At 32.6% G+C, this 23587-nt stretch overlaps 1 long non-coding RNA gene across 1 annotated transcript; it reads right to left on the reverse strand.

Moving 5' to 3' along the window:
- Positions 1 to 9566: 9566 nt before the first annotated feature.
- LOC134701139 (uncharacterized) lies at positions 9567 to 13612 on the reverse strand. Its single transcript, XR_010104048.1, has 3 exons — positions 12964 to 13612; positions 11848 to 11941; positions 9567 to 11221 (listed from the first exon to the last, which is right to left on the reverse strand). It is a non-coding gene; the product is annotated as an uncharacterized LOC134701139 (long non-coding RNA).
- Positions 13613 to 23587: the final 9975 nt, after the last annotated feature.

The raw sequence follows: 23587 nt of genomic DNA on the forward strand, positions 1-23587 counted from the left end.
CTTGAGCTGGTACAGCGAAAGTGAGAAAAGCAATCGAGTTGAGATGACCAATGATAATCTGTTTATCGCTATTTTACCTTTGACAACGTTGTCAATTTCAATGTCAATTTCGTTAGCAATGCACGTGCCTGCTTAGTTTCAAGCGATAATTTTTCCATCTCAGGCGAGAAGCATGATATGAAAATTATCACAAAAAAAGATCAAAAGAAAAATGCGCAAAATAGCGATAAAGCAGATTATCTCTCGACATATTCTTCCTCATGCGTAAACACAAATTTTCGAATTTTATGATTTGTTACTGATATATATTTTTTTCAGGACAAAACATTTTCTTATCGTTTATCTTTTTTCTTAAAAATATTTTCATTAATATTAATTGATGAAATCAATATAAAAAACAAGTGATAAGGACGGTTATTTTGCACTCGATAATGTCTGCGTATTTATATGATTAACTGTGTGCAGGATTTCTGCGCCAACATAACACCGGAATTATCGCTCAAGTTCGTCCACTTTAAAAAGAAAAAGAATAAAAAGGCACCTACGTTTTCTCCTTGATAATTGTGCAGTGTGTTGAAGTGGCGAATTCAAAGGAGACCAGCGGGCGTACGCCCCTAGGATTTATCCGGAAATGTTATGTACTACTTATGCTAGTATAAACTACAGACATATCTCACAAAAGAGCATATATTTATAAAATCAAAACATTGACAACATGCACACCTTCAATATATGTACAAACAGATAGAAAACTGAAAAATTCCTAGAATTCAAACTGTAGAATGAGCTATTCGGAAAGGCTATGCGTTTCTTATCAAACTTATCAAAACTAAGGATTTTCTTATTCCAGGCATATTAGCCGTATTTGGCACAACTTTTTGGAATTTTGGATCCTCAATGCTCTTCAACTTTGTACTTGTTTGGCTTTATAAATATTTTAATATGAGCGTCACTGATGAGTCTTATGTAGAAGAAACGCGCGTCTGGCGTACTAAATTATAATCCTGGTACCTTTGATAACTATTTACACCACTGGGTCGATGCCACTGCTGGTGGACGTTTCGTCCCCGAGGGTACCACCAGCCCAGTAGTCAACACTTCGGTGTTGACATGTATATCATTTTTTTATAAATTTCCTGTTTACCAAACTTTGAAATTTTCGAAAAACTTAGGATTTTCGCATTCCAGGCATAGATTACCTTAGCCGTATTTGGCACAACTTTTTTGTAATTTTGGATCCTCAATGTTCTTCAACTTTGTACTTGTTTGGCTTTATATATATTTTGATATGAGCGTCACTGATGAGTCTTATGTAGACGAAACGTGCGTCTGGCGTACTAAATTATAATCCTGGTACCTTTGATAACTATTATGACAGTAAACACTCTAAAAGAATACAAGTTCAACAATTTTCAAAAAGAGCAAATATTAAAAAAAAAATGAAACCTTGACCGCATGCACACGTACAATATATGTACAAATATTCACCAAAGTGAAAATTTCCTAGCATTCAAACTGTAGCAGGAGTTATCCAGAAAGGCTATGCATCTCTTATGCAAGTAAATACTTTAAAAATGACAAAGTTCAACTGTATTCCAAAAGGGCATGTATTTATAAAAAGCAAAACACTGACTACTAGTACATACACACTTTCAGAATATGAGCAAACAGCAAGGCAAGTGAAAATATCAAGCAATAAGACTGTAGGACAGACGGACAGAGGCAGAACAATAGCCCTCTAACTTACAGTTGGGGGGGGGGGGGGGGGGGGGCATTAAAGCGTTATCAGCTCCAACACAGGAATGGAAAATTTTATGTTAAAGGGGCCATGCATTTTATGCCCCCGCTGTCGCAGAGGGGGAATTAAATTTTAGCCTTGCCAGTGCGAACGTACGTCCTGATTTCCGTTCAATAACTTTAGTTTGACTCAATCAAATGATATGAAACTCAACCACAATGATTATTGCCACAACACACAACACCCCCCCCCCCCCCCCCCCAAAAAAAAAGTGTGTCCTTATCCAATATACCCTCATTTTCCAGTGGCACTCCAAATTTCTCATACTATCATCCCGGATGGCCTCTGTTATGGACAAAACTTCTTATTCTATTTATTGTTAACTTGTTCTCGTCCTGAACATGCATGAAATATTTGCCACTGGAAGTTAAGCAACCAACAATCAATTTAAATCCTTAGATGTGGATTTTTAACAAATAATGCATGGAACAAACAAATATTTTCTTATGTTACTGAAACTTCATTCAGCAAACATTACATCATTCTTTGTCATTTAGTTAAAGAAAAGGGAAAAGTGATCGAGACGGGAAATTTTGTAAAATAAAATATGTTTTGGCAGAGATGCGTCTTGAGCATGTGACTGTGTAAACATGACTAAAGAAATAGGTTTATAATGTAGACTATATTGTGTGCAAATCCTCAGATAAACAACATGCAGAAATGACGAACATGAAAATATGCAGAAAATAGGTCTATTTTTTTAAATACAAACATGCTGATTTAAGATTGAACACGAGGTCTATACCCGATCCTAATATTAAAACCGATCAATTCATTCTGACAACACTGTGTTAACCGGGTCAAATTCAAACTCAATATTTGATTCATAAAAGAATAAAACAATCCATGCAAGCATTAAAAAAGGTTCAAAATCACTCTAATATAAAAAAAAAAAAAAAAAAAAAAAGATAAAATTAGAGTCTACGGTAAATTTCTTTCATTTGCGGTAAATTTATTTACAAACTTGCATTTTCTTTTGCGACAGAAATATTCTTTAAAATTAGTTAGTTTATTTCCTTATCAATTTATAACCTAAGATCATTTGTAAAAAGGAAATCTTGATAATGTAAAAATATCTGCTAATTTTGATGATTTTGCCTATATATCCTTTGTATTTTTGGAGTGTCATGCTGTTAATTTCAACGGCTCGTACCTCAAAAACGAAAACGGTTACCCCCTTTTTTTATTTAATTTTCTGGTGTAATTTTACAAGCAGAATTCATGCATATGTGAAATTTAAAAAAAATCCATTGTGTAGTTTAATTACGTACACTTCGCCTTAACGTTTTATTACCGTTTTTGTTAATTGAGGCTTAAACATGATGAAATAATTTAGAAAGGGTATGAAAAAGGGTGCTAGTAGTACACTGTCCACTATGAAGTTATCATGACGATATATATGTGTTCACGGATCTTATACGTTCGTTCTTGTTTAACAGTTATATGGGTCATTTTCAAAAAATGTCGAATTTTGAAATTGAAAAAATTATTAAAAGTTACTTATTCATTTTGCACCTATATGTTAAGATAAAAAAATTAACGACGTTTTTGTCTACAATTGTCTATCCTGTTACTGTAACCATAGCAACCTTAGTAACAGGATAGACATAACAGGATAGACAAATTTCATCGTTTTTTATTGCTGTTGTGAAATAACTACTCCCTTTGGTGAAGTGATTATGTTTTTTTATTGTGAATTTGGTTTCCAACACGTTATTGCACTTTTTACAAGTATACTGTTGGTGTAATAAAGCAAAATTGGTGGTAACAGCATAGACATGAAAAAAGTACGCTCTTTTTTTTCACTTAATGTCTTGAAATTTCCTTTCTCTACACTGTCGTTCAAGAAACGAGGCGTTTTAAATGTAAAAATTGCTTTGCACTTTTGAGATCAACACTGACTGATTCAATATTCATAGGGAGAATAATTTAACGGCTGATTTAAGTAGCGGTAACAGGAAAGACATGAACCTCCTGTACGCTGATTCAATTTAGTTTGTAGATAATATGTTACATAAAATGATAAAGAAGCTACGATTTTTCGTTAGAGTAATATTTAACGGTCTTAAAAAGTCCCTTTTGCAGATATCAAGGTGATCAGAAAATCGCAAAAAAATCATTTGAAATGTGTTTTTCTGACACTGTACGTAGACAAATTCCCCCAAAATCGGTCTTAAATGCAGTTTAATCTTATCAAAATAGATGTAAGGTGCGTTTATTATTAATGTTCTGAATCACATATCAGACAAGCTTTCATTTAAACCATTACAACTGAAATTTCCATTAGAAATAAAAAAAAATAGCATGGGTGTACTGAAAATACGACATTTTTTGAAAATGACCCATATAAAAGCAGTGTAAGGGAGGTAATGCAATTAAAATTTAAAGAATACAGTTATACATATATATATGTTTGATTACTTGATTACCTCCCTTACATTGCTTGTTTTCCAAAGTTTCAAGAAGAAATCTTCAATTGCACAGTATTGTGCAATAGATTTGTTAGATCTTTAACCACATTTGTTTTGTGACATAAACCTATATTGTGTCAAAAATTTTATCTCAATCCAAATTCAGACAGTATCAAGCTTGAATATTGTGACCAAATTTGCCCCAACTATTCAGGGTTCGACCACTGCTGTCGTATAAAGCAGCGCCCTACAGAGCACCTGGTCATAGCTTGCTGTTCGGTGTGAGCCAATGCTCTGTGTTGAAGGCTGTACCTTGACCAATAATGGTTTACTTTTATAAATTGTTACTTGGATGGAGAGTTGTCTCATTGACACTCATACCACATCTTCCTATATCTATATGATTAATATGTATATAATGTGAAATAGTATACGTCATATAGAAACAGAAACCCAGCAAAGACTAATAAAAATCAGAAAACTCTTAGACATTTTAGAGGTCAACAAATGACACCAAGAATAATATATCACCATATATTTGCTCTTAATGTTTTTGTTTCAGAGATGTATGCCAAAATCTACATTTTACCCCTATTTCTATTTTTAGCCATGGCAGCCATCTTGGTTGGCAGGCCAGGTTATCAGACATATTTTTTTAAACAAGATGCCCCGACAAGGACCTTTGGTTAACTTTTGCTTAGTAATTGTAGAGAACATGTTAGTTCACAAGGTGAAAATCCGAATGGAAATGTGTCATCATATCCCCGAGTCAATATTTCGACTCCAAGCACCAGTCTTAGCTGTTTTTCTTTCTCATCATGTTTCATGCAGTGTGCTTAGCGTTCTAATCAGTAGATATAAATTTAGGAGTCTAGTTTCACTTTGCTGTGCTTGAAAAACTGACAGGACCACCAAGGCTGTTTTCAAATAGTTTATAAGAGGCTTGGATACAAAATGATGTATGACAATAAAGAATGTCATAGGGACCTATTTTGTATTTTGTTTGTAACTGGTAAAATAAAACATATATTTAAATACAGACTTGATTTGACTGTTGGACATTAACCATTAAATGTTAGAAACATACACCCTACACACTAATACTGCATTCTGAGACTGATAAAAACCACATGAGAATAATCTACAAACTTGACAGCAAAGATACAGAAGAAATATTATAGACCAAGAAATTTATAAAAAGACTTGAAAGCAAATTTTCTCAGAATGAAAGAAACATTAATTAAGTGTAAGTGTGTTGATCACTGCAGTTATAACTAAGTTAATGCTGTTAAAATTGATGAAAAGCTGCAACCCTATCAAGTCACTGAGAAGTGCTACAATGTTTATATATAAGCAGCACATAATCAGTAACAAGAAAGGCTGTTAACTTGTTAATTTTTGACAGCAGTACTTTTAGAAGTTAAAATGTTTACTCCAGATTTTTGAAGAAAATAAGAACTACACAAGAGAAAAAAGAAAACTGCACTTCCATTATACCAGTACATCAAGCCCTTATAAAGAAATTAACATTCTCTCCCTAACTACTTTACATACAACTCTCAATATTACCCTCATCTACTCATTTTTTTCTTTTTCTCCCTATAGAACATATATCCATACATACCACTCTCATTATTTACCCTCATCCTTCCTCCATTTCTCTCTTATCCATACCAACCTTAACCACCTATATTAGCCTACTCTGTGTGTTAAATATCCCCATGAAAGGGTTAGTTGATGAAAAGATTTTAATCATGAAGTACCAGGCATGGAAGAATGAAAAATTTCAATACCTAAAAGAAGATCTAAACTTTTCATTTTTTTTAATATTGAGCTAATTTGGAGCTGTAGTTTCTATTTCAATATTAAATGGTTATCTTTATTTTAAAAATTAAGGTAACAGCCAAAGTTACAATAAGCCAAAATGTGTGATGTAAATTTTGTTTAAAGAAATTATCCTTGGATAACCATTTTGCAGCCAAAATATGTATTTAATAGAAAGGTGTAAAAAATATTTTAGAAAAAATGAAAACAATTATAAAAAAAAATTACAATAGGAAAGTAAAAGTCCAAAAGTAAAAATTGCCAAAAGTTTTAAAAATGCCAAATGGTAAAAAGTACCTGTCTGCTAATGTACTAGCCAGCTGGCCTGAGGGTTATCTGGACTTTAAGGTGCTAGTTCACCGAAACAAATGGCCGCAGGAACCACCAGTTTCTTCCTTTCGGAGTACCAATTTTACAGTCTCTGATTTGACTAAAGCATGACTTATACAGCCAATATGAATAAACCTGACCCATTTTACAAATTAAAAAACAAACCACCCAATTAAAATTTAGATAAAAAGTTAAAAACAACCCCAAATTAAAATAATGATAAAAATTTAAACCTTCCCCAATTAAAATTTAAATAAAAGGTAAAAACATTTAATAAAATTTGGATAAAAAATTAAAATCATCACCAATTAAAATTTGAATAAAAGATAAAATCATCCCCAATTAAAATATGGACAAAAACATAAAAACATTTCCAATGAAAATTGGATTAAAAGATAAAAACATTCCCAATGAAAATTGGATTAAAAGATAAAAACATTCCCAATTAAAATATGGGTAAAAAGATAAAAATTAAAAACATCCCCAATTAAAATTTGGATAAAAACTTGTACCAGTAAAACGGATACATGGTACACGGTCTGACCAAGTCTCCCTTGATCACGGTCCAACTGAGTGATCGAACTCACTCAGTTCATATCAGTACTAGAAGATGTATGGTACTTAGACCCCGACTCAGTCGCAGTCTGACCAAGTCACCCTTGGTCACGGTCAACTGAGTGATCGAACTCACTCAGTTCATACCATTACTAGCAGATACTTGATATGTATGGTACTTAGACCACGACTCGGTCGCAGTCTGACCAAGTCACCCTTGGTCACGACGGTCCAACTGAGTGATCGATCTCACTCAGTTCATGCATGGGACAAAGAAAAGGTTTAGACCACGACTCGGTCGCAGTCTGACCAAGTCACCCTTGGTCTGACGGTCAGGGTCCAACTGAGTGATCTATCTCCCTCAGTTCATATCAGTACTAGCAGATACTTGATATGTATGGTGGGGACGTTACTATACCTAAATGGGAGGTATAGTATCTGTGAACCCTAAACACAGATGGCGACTTAACTTCCCATACATGTAATCAAGTATCCAATGCTATTACTGACAAGTTCATATGATGTTTATAAAATAACTAATGAAAAACCTGTAACAATAATAAGATAAAAACATTGCATCAAAGTTTCCTGTGGCAAGAAGTGAAATATTTCTTTTATACAAGTTCAAATGTACTAAGTAGTCCAGTTATAGTTGGTTTCCTTGAAGGTTTTCAAAATGCTCAAAGAAGAATGTCGACTTTTGGGTAAATGCAAATTATATGTGACAGTAACTCAACAATAGAGTAAAACCAAAAAAAAAAAAGGCTATGAAAGAGTCAAAGTACAGTCTTTCCCAATAAACGATAATAACTAATGGTATCTTATTATTTTTGCCTTGCAAGTCTTTGCATGAAAAATGTCACATTTATGTCATTCAAATGCTAGTCAGATTACCTCCACATAGCTTTGAAATAACAATCAAATGTTGATTATTGTTTTAAGACAATGTACCTTTAAAGTTATATATTGTGCACAAAACAACAGGTCATGATATTCTTGATCCGAGGTTACACAAGGGTCAAATGACAGACAATGTTATTACTATATACTAATAGTACAAATTAGTAGGTACATCTTTCATGCTGTAGGTGGTAATAAAAAATATAGGTCACTGTAAGCAAGTTGTAAGAGATAGCGCCAATATAACAAAACATGATACAATTTCAAATGCAGCAACCACTATGGCCTGATCTGTGTAAAAAAAAAACAAGCAAAAAAAACCCACTTTGAAATGATTACCATTGAATTTTAAAAAAGTGAACCTCAAAATCGACAGGAATCACCATACCCCAAAACATAATTCAGCAGATGGAGAGATGTCTCATTGGCACTCATACCACATCTTATCATAGTCTCATTGTCACTCATACCACATCTTCTCATATCTATGGAATGACTTTACCCTAAAGGGATAAATATAACTTGAAATATTATTACAAGCAAATACCAGCTTTCAGTCTTGTGTGGTCTAACCCAGCCAGGGATTTAAACTAAAAAAAACTTCCTCTCAAAATAACTGAAACAAGGTTATTTCTAAAAAGTGGAACAAGATATTATTTTAATAATATTTTAAAGCATAAAAAAGTTCAAATAAATTTTATTTCTTAAATTGAGAAGTGATTTATGAAGATAAGATAAGATAAGATAATTTTTATTAACCAATCATGGTGCCCAAAATTTGAGCTATACAATCAAATGAATGAATTACAAAAAAATTTGTAAGGGTTCCGCGGAACCCAGTGTCTCGCCTACTTTTGCTGTAAATCACAGGCTCAACAAAAATTAGGAAAAAATATTCCTCTTGATACTATCTTTTGATTGTAAGAAGCTTCTGTCCAAGTTTGGTAAAAATCTAGGATAGTTAATGAATCTAATAAATGTTTTGAAAACTTTAACTGCAGACTGTATGAAGTATTAACTGGAAGAAAATCTAAGTCCATTTAAAAGTAAAATACAGAAAAAATGGAGTTATCTTTTTACAAAATTTACTTCTGGATACTATCTTATGATCATAAATAAGCTTCTGTCCAAGTTTGGTACAAACCAAGGATAGTTTAAGAAAGTTATTAAAATTCTAAAAACTTTAACCACAGAGTGAATGTAATGTTTCCCCGCAGAAAAAAACTAAGTCCATTTATAAGTAAAATGCGAAAAAAATGGAATTTTATTTTTACAAAATTTACTTTGGATACTATCTTATGATCATAAACAAGCTTCTGTCCAAGTTTGGTACAAACCAAGGATAGTTTAAGAAAGTTATAAAAATTCTAAAAACTTTAACCACAGAGTGAATGAAATGTTTCCCCGCAGAAAAAACTAAGTCCATTTATAAGTAAAATACAGAAAAAATGGAATTTTATTTTTACAAAATTTACTTCTGGATTCTATCTTATGATCATAAACAAGCTTATGTCCAAGTTTGGTAGAAATCCAGTATAGTTTAGGAAAGTTATTAAAATTTCAAAAACTTTAACCACAGAGTGAATATTTGTGGACGCCGCCGCCGACGACGACGGAAAGTAGGATCGCTTAGTCTCGCTTTTTCGACTAAAGTCGAAGGCTCGACAATAAAGCACAGAAAATGATTAGAATGATTAAAGTACATTTAGACAACAAAAAAACAAAAAAAACCCAAAAAAAACCACAAGAATACACATTTACACTAATTAACCCGATATAAACCAATTTATTGACAAAACATAGTTGTTATGGGTGCCACTGTGACCTGGAGAAATTACATAATTCCTCCTATAGTACTAGGTCTGTGTAGCGATCACCTTATATAATACTGCTACTTAAGACTTAAGAATATGGCAATATTGAAAAAAATACATCCTGCTTTAAAAAAACCTCATACATTGTAGGGGAGAATCATAGCTAGGTGTTTAATTGTTACAGAAATTTCAACTTTACAATCGTTATGAACTAGCAAATAGGGAATTAAGTTCATGTTATTCCACTTGATAATACAAAAATGTAGTAAATAGTAAAACAAATAATAAATTATATTTTCTGTGACTACTAAACATAAAAGTAAAACAAAATTCTATAAAATATACCATTCCTTCTAATGCATTATGAAATACTATTTGACATTTCTTTTAAACTATTGCAAAATAATTCACTTACTAAAATCAAGAGGAGCAATGTTCAATTTCATGGACAGGGTGTTAAATATTATTTTAAAGCTTAGGAGAAAATATACCAAGTAACAGGATTTACCATTAAATTAAAAAACAAGTTCATCTTCTTTTCTACAAAAAACAAGAGTTGTCTCCAGGAGTGAGTGAGTATTTGCATTAAGCCTTATCATGAAATACTGTTACCAAAGTACCTACAAATATGGGAGATAACTCATTAAACTAAAAATGAAGTCAATAATTGGGAGGAAGGGGCGTTTAATATCAGATAATAATGAGAATGGAAGCACTTTTGTAGATGATGATGACATAAATATAATTTGAAATCCCCATGTCAGACCAATCAACTTAATGCATTATCTAGACCTGTTTACAAGCCCAATTTATTCACAGAACTATAATACTGTATATTATAGCATATCTAACAACAAATATATAACAATTATATATAAAACTAATACATTCTAATTTCTTGCAGACCTTCCATGCAGTGAACAAAACTAGCTCATATGAAGATATAAACAAGTGTATTACCTCCCCTTAACCCTAAAGCTCAGCCTGCTAGTTTCCATTCCTCACAACTTATGCTCAGTTTGTTAAATTCAAAAACAAGTTAAATCTTCTATTTGCATTAGCCTAATATTGTGAAATATCAAAATAGCAAAAGTACCTACAAATATGGGAGATAACTCGTTAAACTCTAGGAGTAGTTATCTGGAATTGGATGAGAGTTGTCTCATTGTCACATCTTCTTATATTTATATACCTATAAAAGGATGGTAGAGCTTAATGACAGGAGTAAAACAATATCCCCCCCCCAACTGAAAGGGCATAAAAATAGATTTAAACCAATGGCAGCTGATTGTTATCAAACGTCACATCATAGTCTTACATTAAACACTTAGTACATGTATTAACTATTTAAAGACCATATAGGGGGGAACTGTAGGCCTATGAAATTCGAATGTAATCAACATATCTGGTTTAAAAGAATAAATCTTTACAACTGGTTCTCATCCTCTTTCTATCTCTCTCTCTTTAAACATATTTGTATTATACTACATATTTTTTGTCAATAAGTGTTTCCAAGTTCCTCAGATCAACAGAATCCATTCTTCTTCTTTTGCTTCAGTTGATTTTTTAAATTAACAAGCACGCTTTGTCTACAAATAGAAAATAACATTTCATTCAAAACAAACTAAAATTCACAAAATAATATAAAAATGTTGATGTCAGAAGATATTTACATTTTATCCATATATGGGGTAACCAGGAGATAGAGGCTAAAAATATTCTTCATATGAAGCAGTTCAGAATTGTATTAAATCTTATGGCATCTTTTAAGTATGAAATGCCACCATTGTACTTATATTTTACTTCAGATTTGTTTGAAATAAACATGTCAATTTTTTCAGGCACCATGGATTGAAAATGTTCATTCAACCAAAGATTTGATGGATAAGGACAATATGCCTTCAAACTAGTTTAACCCTGCCACACTCTGTATGTGCATGTAATTCAGTGGTAAATGTTTGTTGCTGTGTTTTGTTCATTATTTTGGACATGAATAAGGCAGTTTGTTTTCGATTGATTTTTCTTTCTTACAATTTAAATTTTTTGGCCCATTTATAGCCGACTATGTTGTATGGGTTTTACTCATTTTTGAAGGCATATATTTTTATATCTGTAATAAGGTATCGTTTTATTATAGAAGCAATAAACTAGAACCGTTCATTATCTTTAATGTTACCTTGAAACAAGGATTTATTGTTACAGTCAACATACATACCTTCAAGTTGGTATTATTTCACATTCAGGTCCTACTTTCCTTCGATTTTCCTTCAGTAAATCATTTACATGTTTTTTTAAAATATCCAGGATAACTGAAAAAAAATTGAATCCATAAAATAACTGTGATAGTTTTAAACACTTATTGAAGGCCGTATGTTGACCATTAGTTGTTAACATATATATCTTTTAGTCTCTGGTGGAGTCAGTTGTCTCATTGGCAATTATACCAATCTTATTTCAATATCTATACATGTATATGGAATTTAGTCAATTAATTAACATCTAATCATAGCAGTTAAATTAGATACAATATTGCTAAAGTGGCATATAGGTCCAATGGGCCAGGTGTAAATATCAAATTGCTATGTATATACATGTAATTGTTTAGATGTATGTTATGATTCACATGTCACTATATATAATAAGTAATAACTTATAACTTACAAATACATAACATTTTATCTAATAAATATAAACATGCATATTATCATGGCATAATAATACTTCTTAATTTACTCAGGCTAATTCTTGTGAATTTTTATAGTTTTTTTATTTTTAGTTTATGCATGATTTTTTTTTTCCACCTATGAATTCTTATTTGTAATACATATTTTGGTCATAACTGTTAATTGTGACCTGTGGAGAGGAACTGTGAACCTTTCCTTTTCTTTCAGGAGCACCATTGTTAAAATTCTACATTTTGTTGGGTTGATATTAGGGGTAATCAATAATTGTCAACCAAGTGTACAAAACAGGGCATACACTTTTTCAAACCCCTATACCCTCCCTTAAAAAGTTTACATCAACCATTTTCAGATTTCAAGACAAGATTCAATCATTCTTTTTAAATTTAAGATCAAGTCTATTATAGTTAAGTTTAATATAGAAACTTGCATTGAAAATAACTGAAACATATCGGACTGTTTTATGATAAATAAAAAAATGCATACTTTAAACAGAATATCAAATTATCAATGAATATTTTTGGTGCTCCATGTTAATTATCTTGTGGACTTATGTAATACTATATCCAAATGTGAATTTATACATCAAAATCATAACTACTCAAATGAAATGACTAGACATATACTACATGTACCTTATGCATATTTACCTTGTCTTTTGAATGTCGAAGCTTCATGCAGACCCAGTTGTGATGTTCCTCATCTGGGAGATTAATCAGTATATATAATCATTCTTCCTTTTTACAAGGATAGGTTGTTGACATATTTCTCAATCCCAAACCTGGAGAATCAGAGAACCTTTACTCAAGCTTTGTTTCCTTTGAATCAATTGCAGACCAAGGCTGACGAGTCAAATCTACCAAAAATTTCATATCAAGAGTTTTCTTCTCCTAGACATCCTTTCAAGGCTGATGACCATCATTCAGCTGGCTATTTAACCCATAACTGGGGCAAGGGTGGTGAGTGCTAGGCATGTGCGCATGTCGATCGGCCTATACACTTCATCTCTAGGGTCCTTGCTACTCCGAGATCCTCTACAGTCAAGCCTAGGACACTAGATCCTAGTTACCATGTGCTGTCACGGGGAGGCACTGTAGAAGTCTTGTTAGTGTAGAGGCTATGTACTGGAAGGAAAGACTTACGCACTCAGCTTTCTTTTCACCTATGAATATAAGCTATCCAGCGGCAGTGTAAGAGTCTGACTCCCAACCACACTAGACGCATACACAAACCTGTGGTAACACCACCAGCACACAAAAAAAAGGGGTGATTATTTCAAATTTAGAAAAAAAGGGGTCATTATTTCAAATTTAGAAAAAAAGAAGGTTATTTATTTAAATTTGGAAAAAGAAATGATTATTTATTCAAATTTAATAAAAAAAAAACCCGAAGGATTATTTATTTAAATTTTGAAATAGGAAGGTTTATTTATTTATAATTTAAAAAGGAAGAATTATTTGAGTTAAAAAAAAAAAGAATTATTTATTTAAAATTAGAAAAAGGAATGGTTATTTATCTGAAAACTAGAAAAGAAATTATTTATTTAAATTCCAGAAAAGAAAGTGTTATTTATTTTAATTCTAGAAAAGAAAGTGTTACCGTATTTAAATTCAGAAAAGTGAAGTGTTCATTATTTTGAAATTTATAATGCATTTCATCCAAAAGTACAGGGTTATTTGTACTTCACAATCTTTAAAGCAACTAGATACAGTATCAGAACAGTGTGAAATTACAACACCAACACATTACTTACTTCCCCTCCTTACCCAGCAACTTCTTCATCTCTATTACACTAGACCGTGGGGTAGCCCTCCCTGACCTCCAAGACCTTAAATACACTGGACTCTCATGGGTTTACCCTCCCTGACCCCAAAACCCTTAAAAACAAGTCCCTGGACTCCCATGGGGCAACCCTACCCGACCCCCAATCCCTTAGAACAAGTACCTGGATTCCCATGGGGTAACCCTTCCCGACCCCCATCCATTAAAAACAAGTCCCTGGACTCCCATGGTGGTAACCCTCCCTAACCCCCAATACCTTAAAAACAAGTCCCTGGACTCCCATGGGGTAACCCTCCCAACCCCATCCCTTTAAAAAAACAAGATCCTGGACTTCCATGGGGTAATCCTCCCTGACCCCCAATTCCATAAAAACAAGTCCCTGGACTCCTATGGGGTAACCCTCCCCAACCACCATCCCTTAAAAACAAGATCCTGGACTCCCATGTGGTAATCCTCCCCAAACCCCAATCCCATAAAAACAAGTCCCTGGACCCCCATGGGATAACCTTTCCGGACCCCCATGCCCCTAAAAATAAGTCCCTGGACTTGTTTTGGGTTAGCTACGTATTCCCTACTCCCCTCCTTGACCTTTAATACAAGTGCCTGGAGTCTTATTCTCCCTTTCAACAGACCATAGTCTCCTCCAAGACCTCTGAGCTCTTCAATTCCAGTTCCTGGACGTTGCCTCATTCCAGCCAACCTGCTCCGAAGCTCAGTCCCAGGTCAACAATACATAGAGCTGTTGCTATGTGGGACGAGGGGATAATTAAAGAAAGCCAGAATGAAAACATTAGCAAGCCAGTATAAACTACCTTTTATTCTATACATACAGTGTTAATGGTTGTGGGTGTCATGCTAAGTGAATGTGCTTTGGTATTGTGATTGGGTATTGTGATTGGGTATGGGGTATCGTGATGGGATATGGTGATGGGGTATGGTGATTGGATATGGTGATGGGGTATGGTGATAAGGGAAGGTGATTGGGTATGGTGATTGGGTATCGTGATGGGATATAGTGATGGGGTATGGTGATTGGGTTCCATGTCTAGTTTATAGGTAATGTTCTACTGACTTGCTAGTGTTCAATTTTTAAACATTTTAAAAAAAAGTAAGTAACGTATTCATGTTGCAATCATACCCTATAATAATGCAGTATTGTTAAATTCAAGTTGTTCGAAGTCAAAATCTCAATGAAACACTGAAAATTAACATTTTCATACTTATTTAGTTATTGTGAGCTAAATTATGATATCGAAATTTAGAAAATGGAATGGTTATATATTTATACAAATTAGGAAAAAATGAACAGTTATTTATTTTAATTCAGAAAAAGATAATTACTAAGATATATGCCTTTAAAAAAGCATTTTTACTCTTTATGAACAATTACATGGATATCTTTTAATGCTTCTTAAATAAATTTTAGTGATTTGTTTGAATTTTAATGAAAAAAAAATAATTAAAAATTACCAAATTTTGTTTGAAATCTAACAAATTTGGTTTTTATCGTTAAAATTTAATAAATTTTGGTGATTTTGTTTAAAATTTAATAAATATTGATGTTTTTATTCAAAATATGTAAAAGGAAAGTTCCCGTGAAAATAATGTATCCATTACTTCTATCATGACATAATTCAATTACCCCTTCCCATGAATATAATCTATCCATTACTTCCATCGCGACATATTTCAATTTCGCCTTCCCATGAAAATAATGTATCCATTACTTCCATCACGACATAATTCAATTCCGCCTTCCCATGAAAATAATGTATCCATTACTTCAATCACAACATAATTCAATTCCGCCTTCCCATGAAAATAATGTATCCATTACTTCCATCACGACATAATTCAATTCCGCCTTCCCATGAAAATAATGTATCCATTACTTCCATCACGACATAATTCAATTCCGCCTTCCCATGAAAATAATGTATCGATCCATTACTTCCATCGCGACATAATTCAATTCCGCCTTCCCATGAAAATAATGTATCCATTACTTCCATCACGACATAATTCAATTCTGCCTTCCCATGAAAATAATGTATCCATTACTTCCATCACGACATAATTCAATTCCGCCTTCCCATGAAAATAATGTATCCATTACTTCCATCACGACATAATTCAATTCCGCCTTCCCATGAAAATAATGTATCGATCCATTACTTCCATCACGACATAATTCAATTCCGCCTTCCCATGAAAAAAATGTATCCATTACTTCCATCACGACATAATTCAATTCCGCCTTCCCATGAAAATAATGTATCCATTACTTCCATCACGACATAATTCAATTCCGCCTTCCCATGAAAATAATGTATCGATCCATTACTTCCATCACGACATAATTCAATTCCGCCTTCCCATGAAAATAATGTATCCATTACTTCCATCACGACATAATTCAATTCCGCCTTCCCATGAAAATAATGTATCCATTACTTCATCACGATTTCATCAAAATCTCGAAGATCGCAGGTTCTGTGTTTCTCAACCACTATCCAGTCTATCAGAAACATTCTGAAATTAAACTGAAGAAAGGATTAAAATACCTGAAAAAAAGTATTAATTATTATACATAGATATTACAGTGTATTTTTTTTTTTTTTTTTTTATATTTTTTTTTTTTTTTTTTATTTTATATAAAAGTAGAATGTTTGTCACCACCAAATTATCAGAGACCATCTTTCCAACACATTACTTCAAATCAAAATTAAATATATTGCAGGTTACTTTTGATATTAATTAACAAACATGAAATAATAAAAACAAATTTTATGTTATTTTTTATCACAAATCTGCAATGTTTTGTGTTTGAATCCGAGTGCCAATAAAATATCTCAATAAAATGTTACTTTAAACTTTCAGGGGAAAAACTACTGACCGAAATATTAATAAAATATAGACTTTTGCATAAAATACCAAGTAATGTGAGGAAACCAATCGTATGCAGGAAAAGCTCAGTTGTAGTGACATTTATTCTCAGTATTACTAGTGACAGATAAGTACTGAAACTGGTACTTACAAGAGTTCTAAACACCTCTACAACTATAACCTTCACTGGACAATTGTAAGTTCTGAAATAAAACAAGTATGGACGTCATGCAGTCAGATAAAGCAGAGGTATCTACTGCGCCAACTGTAGGGAAAAATTTTTTTTTACAAGTGTATATGTCATTATGTTTTACTTTACTGTACTGTCAAATCCAGGATTTTTTTTGGTTGGTGATTGTCATATTTCTTTGCTTCTGTGATTTTTTTGTGTGTGATTTTTTTGTGTGTGAATTCGTTGTGTGTGATTTCATTGTGTGTGAATTTTTTGTGTGTGATTTCATTGTGTGTGAATTTTTAGTGTGTGATTTCATTGTGTGTGATTTTTTTGTGTGTGAATTTTTGAAAAGTGTGTGAATTTTTAAGTCAGTTGTATTGTATGTTTACTCAATTTTGGCTCCTCCGTCGTAATTATTGCAATGTTAACCAATTATGTCAATAAAAAAACCAAATAAAACAAATACCACTGGTTTTCAATTTGTTCAGGTTGTCATAATGGAGTGGACCATTTGACTTAACCAGGTTTTATAGATTCCCCCTTTTTGAATTTACCATGAAGTCTATGTAAATAGATATGGCACTATGGAATGATTTTTAAGGTCATATTCAAAGAGGAGACCCTCAAGGTTGATCAAGGATGTCAAGGTCAGTCATGCCCTTCAGAACGATGTTCATAATACAGCATCTATACTAAAATAAAAACCTTTAAAAAATAATATTGGTATGAAGAAAAAGTTATGAAAATTAAAAAAATAGATTATGAAAGCTAAAGACAAAACAAAAATTGAATAAATTCATTAATATTGACTTTGAAATCTACTGGAACAGTTATAAATTTAATCTGTCTCTAAATTTGACATTAACCAATTTTTCCTTAAATAGTAATTTAGTCCTAGCTCAGAAATACCAATCTATTCTGAAAATTACTAGAATTATAAAATTCCTAAGTAACTTCCCTCCACAGAACAGTACACAATACCCTTAAGATATCTGTCTCTCTGCTCTCTATTATTATCTCGTTCATTCATTCATTCATTCACACATCTTCCAGACAACCTATTTAGGAAGTATCATGTTAGTTATCCCACCCAGGTTAGTTCTTGATACTTTGTGAATAAAATGGTTTAATATTGATGTACCAGACATGGAGGGAAGATTAAACAAGAAGTTTCATTTACCAGGTTTCCAGGTGTATGGTGCATTCAGAGCTAATTAAGAAAGGTGTTATTTTATTTTACATTTTACAAAATAGTTTAGAAAAAATCCAAATTAATATGAGTCATGTTTATCAAAAAGAAAAAGATATTGTAGGATGGCAACGAAAACTGGGAGACCATAAACATCTGACCGTGGGAATTTGAGATTTCTCTGATCTCAATGACTTACTGATTCGTTTCAGTTGTACATTGTCTCTACATCTTCTATATAGTTTTTTTTTCTCCACAAAACAGATCTTGTCTTGCTGATAATTTAAAAAAAAAATCACAAATTTTTCTCTCTCTATAATAGTTTTTATTCTATCTCTCTATAATACAGTTTTTAAATTTTTCTCTCTCTATAATCTAGTTTTTCTATCTATAGACTGTATATGTCCAAAATATGGTAAAAAAAAGGTCATTAAAAGGGTAACAACTCCAAAAAATGTTGACTGACAAGGTTGATGATCTATACCAAATTTCTTCTATGTTTTTTTTCTAAATCTGATCCATATCAAATTTGAAGGTGTGCGTTACTGATAAAGTCAAGTGTGTTGAGTTCTGTGAATGATGATGTCATGTGATAATTACAAGTTTTACCTCGGGCGAAATTCTGAATTCTCACCGAAATCACTAGTGATTCTAAATGTTTTTGCTGTACAAAATTAATACTCTATTTCTATGATTACTGTACATATGAAGGTCTCTGATATCCTAATGATGATAACATGCTACAACAACATTATACATCTACCTTTGGTAACATACAATGTCTGACTTAACTAAAAAATGTATAAAACAATCATGCTTTTATTTACACATATATACATATATATACAAAGAAAGTAAGAGTAGAGTACTTGGGTAGAGGGGGACTCGGGGAGTAAGACTAAGGGCAGGTTTACTTCTATCTATTTATAGTTTTCATTTTTGCCAGAGAATTCCTAAACCTGTTATGACCTATTAAAAGACCAAACTGTCAATGAAGTGTTCAAGATACAATCATCACTAAAACATCAAACAACCGTTCAATCAATACCATCAGTCATTCATTACTTGTCAAGTAATCTGGGGGCAACTGGTCATAAGGGACAAAACTAACAAAAATACAAATGTGAACCTACTCTTCTCAACGACACACAATACTAAGCTGAAACATCCGACACCTCAAACTGTACCCTCTAAAGGTCCTCCAAAAACCATTCAGACAATGACTCTTCATGAAATGCCTCCTGAACCAAACTCTCCTCATAGCTGCTCTGCCTTCCTCGTCCCAAATCACAACTCTATCCTGCTCATCAGTAAAGACCTCGTCATCCTCTAGAGACAGCTCATCCACATCACTTACACCTTCTTCTAAATCCAAAGGACCACAGCAAGGTAAAACCCTGGAGATTACATACTGCATCTGCAGATTTCGACCCTCACTTTCCAAGTTTGCGCCAAACATCTGCAGAGTCTCATCATCACTCTCCAACCTTTGTTTTACCTCACTATAATCCTTGGATAGGGCCTCCACCTCCTCTGAAACACCAATAACCCTCCTTTCCAGATCATCCCACCACTCATCAGACTGCTGCTGCTCCTGATCCCAGGTTGAGAAAAGGTCAACATCATCTGTGTCGAAAACCAACTCATGTTCCTCTTCCTCCTCAAACACCGCTGTATCGTTTTCAACAGTGTCATCCAAAGTAGAAATGACTTCTACCTCAAATGGCATTGCTGAAAACAATGCAACACGGGGTGCTTCCACCAAACACTGCTCCGGGTCAGCAGCCCTTGGCAGCTCAGGAGACTCTACCACAGGGGAAGGAACATCACGACACATACCTTGAACCTGGGGTGACCTCTCTGGCTCAACACATGGTCTAACCGAAGGACCATACGGACACAGACCTACTAAGTCTACGAACTCTCTCACTAAACATAGTATACCAATCATTTTCTGGCTTTTCTTGGTGTTTTGTCTGAAAATACAGAAAAGTAAAATGATCTTAGTGATGTTTGTTAATTTTATAGACAACAATAAGTTTGCAGAGCCCAGCCTGATACTGCAGTAGTCAAACCCTGAACAGTTTGCAAGTTGGACAAAAATTCTTGAAAAAGGGGTTGTGGTTGTGAGAGAAAGGGGAGATCTAAGCGGGGTAAGACTTGTAGTTTCAAAGGACGTTTGATAAAAAAGAAACATATCCCTATAAATACCAATAATGAAAGTAATAATCAAAATGTTCTTTCATTCCCCAAAACTGGGGAAGATCAGTTATTGATTGTGTGTTGAATTCACGTAAGGTCCAGGGACACATGTTTGAGTTCAATATACATAAAAAGAATTTTATGGGGGTGTATGTTTTCTAATATTCCTCTAAAAAGATATTATCCTCGATTTGATGATTTTTTTTTTATATTCTGGTCAAGCAGATGACAAAAAAAATTCTGAATCCAGATTTCCCCCATAACTTATTGAAAAAAAAAATTGATTGAAAGCGTTGAAAAAAGGCGGAGCTAGACTGTGCATTAACAACTTTTCAGATGGAAGTTAATGCACTGGTTTAAGCTCCTCCACTTCTTTGCTTTTCAAACAAGAAGTTTTCTATGGCGGGATTGGAGAGTGAAACAACTAAAAAAATATTCAGTTAACACACTCTACTAAAAATAACATTGTTAACTCACCAGAAGATCGAAGGAAAATTTACCATTTTAATATGTTACAATACTTTATATAATAATTTGCAAGTCATATTTTGTGTGTATTAAATCTTCTGTCATATCAGCATTTTTTGTCTTAATATTATACATACAAGAAATATAAATCAATAGAAAAATGGAAAATTTAAAGAAAAAAAAACACTTATAATGACCTCAAGTAATTGTTTGGAAACTAGAAAAACGTTTCACGGTTTTGGCACCTTTTTGACCCCTAATTTCTGAACGTTTGATGCAATAATCTGGGGTCACCGTTCATATATGCTCCCAATCTTCCTCAGAAAGAAGCATACATTTTTGTTAATGTCCTTTTTTTCTGTTGAACTAATAGGAGATAAATATGGAGGTAATATCGAAATAAAAAAGAACTAAATTACAGAAATCACTTAAATTTTACAATTATTTAGTTTATGTACAGCTTGTTTGAAAACAATTATAAAAAATATAGGTCACCGATGAGTTAAAATGAATATTTCGATTTAAACGTAAAAAAAATTACATTTTTGCACCAAAGGGAGATAATTTGGAGCTTTTTCAATGATATGCATTTTTAAAGTCATCTGTGGCCAAACCAAATCAATTTGTATGGGTGATTTTTGTACATATTATAGAGTAATAACTAATAGAATAATAAATAAAATTTGAAATGAAAAAACTTTTTTCCTGAATTTTTTATACCTGCGGGCCTCCTAAATAGACAGGAAATATTTTATTGTTTAATGGGGTCTTCAAATATCACTTTAAAATTTATCACTTTCAACCATGTTTTGTCAATATTTATTGGGGGCTGTTGATTGTTACTAAATTTTCACACCTAGGATTGCAAGGTGACAGGTAAAAAGACACATGTAACTTCATTTATCTGTAAATTGTTTTATTTAACTTTTAACACAAATTTTGAATAAAAAATATATTGATTTATATTTGTTGAAATAATAATTTGTTGATTTTTTTTATAAACCTAAAGGCGGTATTTAACACCCAACCTCGGTTTGTTGTAATATACACTGTGTATCATGGTAGTCAGCAGTTATCAGTACTATATATATATATAACCAAGCAGAGTGACCTTACACGGAAATGAACATCTTTGTTGTGTTCACAAAAGATCAATGTGTACTTCAATCTAAAGATTATTGTTGTTTTAAGAAATGATTTAGTCGTAGGTTGATCAGATAAGAGATGTCTCATATTTTCTCAAAACAAGAATGCTTACTAAAAACTTGTTGAAGAAGTTTGCGCTCTTCTTATCCTATATATAATTCTATATTCATTGCAACTCTTTTTCCGATAGAAGACCACTCACGGTGTGTGTGTAATAAGTATAGCTGTTTCAATAATTGACATTGAAATCTTTCGTAGTGTACATATGTTATTTTGGGATATTTTATTCCGAAAACAGAGTTCTCTGCTAGAGTTTACGAAAATAAGCAAAAATTTGCACGCTGCAAAAAAATAACCTGCTATATGGTATTATGTTCAACAGAATTGTTCCTACAGTTGCTTCCAGCCTTTGAAATAAGACGTCTAAATGTTTTGTTGAAAGTGGCTTCCAACCTTTGAAATAAGACGTCTAAATGTTTTGTTGAAAGTGGCTTCCAACCTTTGAAATAAGACGTCTAAATGTTTTGTTGAAAGTGGCTTCCAACCTTTGAAATAATTAAAATGTCTAAATGTTTTGTTGACAGTTCAACAGTTTACCAAGATGGAAGCTAAAACAAAAACTCAAGACGACTCACTTCACAATACTTTTTCAAAGGGAAATAACTCAGTTTTTTCAAATTAATTTATTATAGCAAAAATGTTTCAACTTAAATACCATTGTATTTTAAAAGAGATGAATAATATTAATATTATCAGTAAATACTGGCATCCCTTAGGAGTCCATTGTCAATTTGGATGATTTTGACTTTTTTGTAGATCTTTCTTTGAAAAACATTCTTGCTGTTTACAGTGTTGTTTATTTACCAAATAATATGAAGGAAATCGATAATTTAGAACTTACATTTAAGACCAACTGTTCAAACTATTTTCTAACTGAACAGAATAAAGATGCACGAAACTAATGTATTTTTTCTTCTTCTACTGAATGCATTTTATGTACTTATTCAATATTTAAGCTGCTATATTTAACTGTATTATGTATTTTATTTTGTATGTATTTGTCCGTTTTCTATTTGTATTAATATTTTTTTAAGGCCTCATGGAAGATTAACATGTAATTGTTAAATGTGTTACATGTGTACCTTCGTTAAATAAAGAATTTTATTATTATTATTATTATTACTGTATATTTCTATTTTTAATAATATTCAAGATAACCAAAAACTGCAAAATTTCTTTAAAATTACCAATTTAGGGTCAGCAACCCAACAGTGTCCGATTAAGCAGGGAGCATTGAACTGCTGCAAGTTTTGGTTATCTGACATTGATTTTTACATATAACCATATTGGTGAATCAAATTTTCCCAAATTAAGTTAAGAGGGGGTGGGGGGAGAGGGTCAGTAATCCATCATTGAACATTTGATC

The sequence above is a fragment of the Mytilus trossulus genome, unplaced genomic scaffold (genome assembly GCF_036588685.1).
Source record: "Mytilus trossulus isolate FHL-02 unplaced genomic scaffold, PNRI_Mtr1.1.1.hap1 h1tg000220l__unscaffolded, whole genome shotgun sequence".
NCBI lineage: Eukaryota > Metazoa > Mollusca > Bivalvia > Mytilida > Mytilidae > Mytilus > Mytilus trossulus.